The 6,582-nt window shown below is 49.7% G+C and overlaps 1 pseudogene; it reads right to left on the reverse strand.

The window, feature by feature from the left end:
* Positions 1-5,249, reverse strand: part of LOC119334166 — a 138,353-nt pseudogene extending 133,104 nt beyond the window's left edge.
* Between the last annotated feature and the right edge of the window lie 1,333 nt (positions 5,250-6,582).

Below are 6,582 nucleotides of genomic sequence, written 5' to 3' on the forward strand. Positions count from 1 at the left end.
CGGCAGAACAGCTCTGCCGGAGCCCTAGATTGGTTCCACCAAGGTTCCGCCTCATGGCGGCGGAGTTTCTTCCCCAAAGCTTGCTTATTATTTTTTTTCTCGGACGAAAGACCTCATATAGCAAAAGATGGGCATCGGAGGGCCACCAGGGAGCCCACAAGGCAGGGGGACGCGCCTAGGGGGGTAGGGCGCGCCCCCACCCTCGTGGCCAGGGTGTGGGCCCCCTCTGGAACTTCTTTTGCCCAATATTTTTTTATATATTCTGGAAATAACTTCCGTGAAGTTTCAGGAATTTTGGAGCTGTGCAGAATAGGTCTCTAATATTTGCTCCTTTTACAGCATAGAATCCCAGCTGCCGGCATTCTCCCTCTTCATGTAAACCTTATAAAATAAGAGAGAATAGGCATAAGTATTGTGACATAATGTGTAATAACAGCCCATAATGCAATAAATGTCGATATAAAAGCACGATGCAAAATGGACGTATCACCAATAAAGCCCAATCAACCACATGACATGAAAAAAGTCATGTGAGTAGCAGCCCATTAGGACAGATTGGCCAGATCGCATGCATCTAGTGTATTAAGTTAACAAGAACGGAGTAACACCTTAAACAAGATGACATGATATAGAGGGATAAATCCTAGCAATATTATATTAACCCCATCTTTTTTATCCTTAATGACAACAATACAAATACGTGCCTCGCTACCCCTATTGTCATTGGGTTAGGACACCACGAGATTAAACCCTCACAAAGCACCTCTCCCATTGCAAGATAAATCAATTTAGTTGGCCAAACCAAATCAATAGATCGGAGAGAAATACAAAGCTATCTTAATCATGCATAAAAGAGTTCAGATAAGACTCAAATAATATTCATAGATAATTTGGTCATAAATCCACAATTCATCGGATATCAACAAACGCACCACAAAAGAAGATTACATCGAATAGATCTCCAAGAACACCGAGGATAACATTGTGTTGAAGATCAAAAAGAGAGAAGAAGCCACCTAGCTACTAGGTATGAACCCGTAGGTCTGTGTTAAACTACTCACACATCATCGGTAGGGCATCAAGGTTGATATAGAAGCCCTCCGTGATCGAATCCCCCTCCGGCAGAGTACCGGAAAAGGCCTCAAGAAGGGGTCTCACGAGAACATAAGGTTGCGGCGGCGGAAAAGTATTTTTGGTGGTCCCTCTGGTATACAGGGAATATTTGGGTATTTATGGAGAAAGGATTAGGGTTAGAGGAGTCCCGAGAGGCCCACAAGCTTGGGGGCGCCCCCCCTAGGGCGCGCCCACAAGGCTTGTGGCCACCTTGTGGCTCTTCTGGCCTCCTCCCGAAGATTCGTTTTTGTCTTCTGGTCAAAGAAAAATCGTCAAAAGGTTTTATTCCGTTTGGTACTATTTTTCTGTAAAAAACAAAAATAAGGAAAAAGCAACAACTGGCACTGGGCACTAGCTTAATAAGTTTGTCCAAAAATGATATAAAATAGCATAATAATTTATATAAAACATCCAAGATGCATAATATAATAGCATGGAATAATAAAAAATTATAGATACGCTGGAGATGTATCAGGACTTTCCATTTGATCGTCAAAACTTAAGAATGCTAGGGAATCGCAGGCGTCAATGGAAAGGAGGACATGGGAGAGGAAATTTAACACATGTCGGAAGGTGCTCGTGACATTTCTCGCTTTCTGCCCGTAGTGACACACTGGCATTTTTTGCCACTGTAGGCCCATGGTGAAGGTGAGGTGGGAGTCATCCGGTTGGAAAGAAGAGTGCTCCAGTGAGAAATGTCTTGTTACGGTGGGAAACTGAGCGAGAAGGGGAGTGTCAGGTAGGAAAAGTGAAGGGTGCGTCATTGGGTGGGGTTTTGTGTAGGGCCCGTGTGTTGGAGAAAACATATCGGATGGTCCAGGCAACCAAATTTCTCCACCACATATGGTCTTGATTTGGGGGAATCTGGATTGTCTAGACGGTTGAATTTTGGGGAGCCTGTTGGGCACACGTACACGCCCGAACATATCAGGAAGAAATGGGCTACAACCTTGAAGATGACCTTAATCATTTGTTTGATTCACTCATATGCATTGTAGAGATGGTGAGTTTAACAACTACGTAAAAACAGGATTGTAAGGGCTAGCGACTAGCGACCAGGAGGGGCTCGCGACCCGATCTAGCATCACCGCCGGATCCTTCCTCCATCGCCATGTCACCCGAGCCTAACCCCGCTCCCATGTGGCGCCGCCGCATTGCACCGAGGCATCCCCGCCTCCCTCCTCCCCCCACCACTCTCCTCTTCGCCATCGCTGCTGATGCCGGTAAGGTAAATCCCAATGGCGACAGTGGCCTTCTTGCGCGTCAGCTGCTCATAACGCTATGGCGGCTCGATCTTGATCTCCTCGGCAGTGATGGCGGACAATGACGGCTGGAGTGTGGCGGCAGGTCTGTAGCCGCAGGGCAGGTGGCGGTGGCGTCCATGTTATAGCCGCCCAACCTCCCGTTCGGCTTCGGATCGCGGTGACGCTCCTAGTCTTGATCAACATCACGTTGGCTCCCTGGGTGGCGACCCCGGGCTTGGCGGTGGTAGTCATCTCCTCCGTCGAAAATGGTCGTCTAAGGCTGGGTTGTCAGATCTCGAGATCCGTCATCTAGTCTTGGCTGCGAGTCAGGAAGACATAGTTACCGGTGAAAACCGAGCCAACGGCGGGCGATGGCGTTGTTTTGCGCCGTTACCTAGAAGAAGGCGTCATCATGTAACTACTATCGACCCACTCGTGCTACTCTAGAGGAAACCCTAGGACCTGGTCTTCCAGATCGGGCGATGCCGGCACTGCGGTGTCGTTTTTCTTTTGGGAGCATCGTTTGTGGAGCAGTGTTGGAAGACAAAGGAAGGAGGTGCAGTGGCTTCGTCTTGCATGGAGTTTCGGTGGAGATGTCAAGTCATGCCTAACCGACAAGTGCTATGTTGTGTCATGCCTGTTTAGCAGGTGCTACGCATGGAAGATCTTACATAGACTTCAAGCTGTGTCGGCTAGTGGTACTTGGCGGCATGCTACTGTAGTGTACCAGCAGCGACCGCGACGTGCTCAGCAGTTTGCACGCAGGGAGGTGGTGTCGTTGGGTGCCGTGGTGTCATCGACGGATGGCCGGACTGGTAAGGATGATGGGGATCTCTTTCCTGAAGATGGTCAACGATTCGATGGTGATGACGGCTTCTAAAATTTGTGCATGTGGTGTACATTTTAGATTTGTTGCACCGAGTGTAGGTTTGGGTACGTCATGCCGATGGATCGGCTATGAAGTGAAGCGTATCTGACAGTGTTTGTTGTCTATGAGGCGGTCCTATCCTTTGATCCTGATGTGTGTTACTTATGAAGTCGTGTCGCTCGGCGCTTACCGCTTAGGAAGACTCTGCTTGGACATATTGTAACATGAACCCCTACGTGGGCATGATGTTGTGAACCGTATATTTGAAGTTGTGTGATCGGGCCTATAAAGACTTGGTTTTATGGCATGTAGTTGGATCATCACTTGTTCGATTTGAGCATGTTCGTGTCTGTTTTACTGCTAGAGCGTGGCAGACCAGGGTAGTTTGGTTGTTAAGACCAGCGATGATTGTTGAGACAGCCTAGTCATCTCATAATTCTAAAACTGGAATGTGCATGTCAGCCGTTTGGAGGTGTGTTATTGGCATGGTTGGAAACGTTTCCTTTTTGAAGATGTGTCAGCACATATGGATGTACATTTGAATGGATGAACGAGCAGTGTTTGACAAGAGACAGAATAACGGAATGGTGAATTGGTGATCCGGAATTCAGGATAGTCAGCAAACTGATAGAAGAAAGGTGATAACCTAGTTGATGGAATTCCATGCAGGTAAACATAATTGATCACAGGTTATTCGTTCATACAGTGGGCATGTCAAATAGTGACGCTGAAGGTTGGGTACAAGATTGATAAGAGTAAATCGTAGACAAAGTTTGTTCAATGACATACATTTGGGGCAGATTGCGTGGGGTGAAGGCTGGGCGGCGGTGTCCAAAGGATAAGGCTGTTCTATTTTATTATTTTTTGGAGGGACTTTTTTTTAAAACGCAGGCAAAAGCTTTGTCTCATCTCATTAATAAGCAGAAAAGAGTTGCCTGGTTAATAACGGAAAACCGGACGAAAACCGTCACAAACCGCCGAGCGGCACACATAATACCACACACCTCACATAGAGGGTCTCGTCAACATCACACACCGGTGTCATCGTCATCACTTCTCCCCAACAGGCCTCATCGCCCTCCCTAATCTCTGAGTAAGCGACTCCGACTTCTTCGAAGATAAATGTCGACCCAACCCACACCGTAGAGGCCGTGTGAAACACAAGAAACCCCGCGCAAAACTCAGCCACCCATGCAAGGACAACACAACTCCGACTTTGAACGATGGCTCCGAACAAGAACTATGCAAGGTTGGTGCCACGGAAGACCACCGAACAGACCACCTGCTGCATGTCATCGTCGCTACAGGGCCCTGCCGCTGCAGCTCCGACTTCACCGCAACAAAACAACCCAAGGTATCCCATGAACACGCTGGAGAAGAGCCGACTACCGCAACCAATGCCGCGTCTCCGACATCGCACACGCCCATCATTGTTGCCACACAAGCTTCGATGCCAACACCACCAACTTCCATCGGTCCCGCTTGATGATGCCTAGCTCCAAAGACGAAGTCCCCGAGAGGGGATACGATGCTAGAGCACCATCATCGTCCGATCCCATGGATCTAGGGTTTCCCTTGAAGCTGCGAAGATTGGAGCTGAGAGCGCCTCGATGATGCCAACAAGAAGGAAATGGCGCTTGAAAGTGTCGCCATCGCCGGCTCCGGACACGCCGGAGACAAGCTTTCGCCCGGGTCAGCTTCTCGAGCCCCGCACATCATGCATCAGCGAGCCCTTCATCAAGCCACCGAGGTCAAATCCGGCCGGATCTGACCACCTTCACCCTTCGCAACCTCCTAGCAGCATATCCACGACGTCTCTGAGCCGCGCCGACCGCGCCGTCCAGGCCCTTCACAGACCCGCAACGAGTGCCACACCAGCCGCGCCCCTCGCAGCCGAGCCGCTGCCCGCGGCACGCCTCACCTCTCCCGGCAGCCGCCGGAAGCCCCTGTCCACCCTCGCCGCACGAGCGCATCCTTCCCACCCGAGCTGCGGACAAATCTGGACAGCCAGGTCCCTTGCGCATCCACGCCGCTCCCTTGCCGAACCACCGCAGCGCCGCCCGAGCCGAAGCATCACCTCGCGCCGCCGTGCGAGCCCGCGCGCGTCAGACATGTGCTTGTCCGCCCCTCCCTCACGCGCACGACATGCGTCTGAGCACCGCGCTGCCCCACCACCTGCGCAGCCCCACCGTGCTCGCCCCACCACCTGCACTGCCTCGCTGCACCGCCCCGGATGCCAAGGACGCCTGAGCTCCTTCGAAGCAGCCGGCCCGTGCCACGCCACTCCAAGCGGGAGGAGAAGCGACCGAGGAGCGGAGCTGTGTTGGAGTCGGGGTATGGTTTACTTTGGAGGGATTATAAGGTGGTGTTTGGTTCTCTAGTCCTAGGACATTTTCTAGTCCCAACTAAAAAGTCCCTAGTCCCTAAAAAGTCCCTCCATGTTTGTTTCCAGAGACTAAAAAGTCCCTAGTCCCTTCCTAGAAGCTATTAAATGACCATGTTGTCCCTAGTATATAGAAAAATAACAATCAAACAACACCATGGGGTGGCGGGCCAATGGGCGCATGGAGGGGCATTGATGGAAAAGTCTCAAAAAGTCTCAAAAAGACTCTCCTTGAGAGTCTTCTTCATTTAGTCCCAAATGCCTAGTTTAGTCCCTAAAAAGTCCCTCCCGTTTGGTAAAAAAGTCTCTATGAGGAACTTTTTCTAATCCCTACATAAAAAGGTTCCTAGAAACAAACACCCCTAAAGTTGTTGTAGTTGGCAACCATTAAGTCGGCCGCTGGAGCGAGCCAGCTCAGGACGACTCCGAAACATTACCGGGCCGTGCGATCGATCCTGGTCCGCCCAACACCCGTCACCGCGTGCAGCCTTTAATGAGCGTTGGCACACGTTCTTTTTTACCTCTGTACGAAGCAAGATACGGGAGGGAATACATCTCGTCACACAGATCCAGTTGCATGTGGACGATGCTGATTTCGGGATCAGCTCAGACCGGGCTCAGTTTCTAATTTTCGGTCGTCAGTGGTATTTCTTAAGTTCTCTTTCAACTAATCAGTTGCCATCGAAGAAATGTGATTATGGCTCTCATGCATTATTTATGAGATTACATCAAACAAATGGTTCATCCACCTAATATGATGTTTCTTATAATTAAAACAAAGTACATCTAACTCTTGCATCAAATGATTTGCTTCTCATTGGAAGTGATTTAATTGGGCCGTTCCATTTGATCGTCAAAACTTAATAATGCTAGGGAATCACAGGGTTCAATGGAAAGGGTGACATGGGAGAGGAACTTTAGCACATGTCGGAAGGTGCTCGTGACATTTCTCGCTTTCTGCCTGTAGTAACACA

Source organism: Triticum dicoccoides, chromosome 7A, assembly GCF_002162155.2.
Source record: "Triticum dicoccoides isolate Atlit2015 ecotype Zavitan chromosome 7A, WEW_v2.0, whole genome shotgun sequence".
NCBI classification, from domain to species: Eukaryota; Viridiplantae; Streptophyta; class Magnoliopsida; order Poales; family Poaceae; genus Triticum; species Triticum dicoccoides.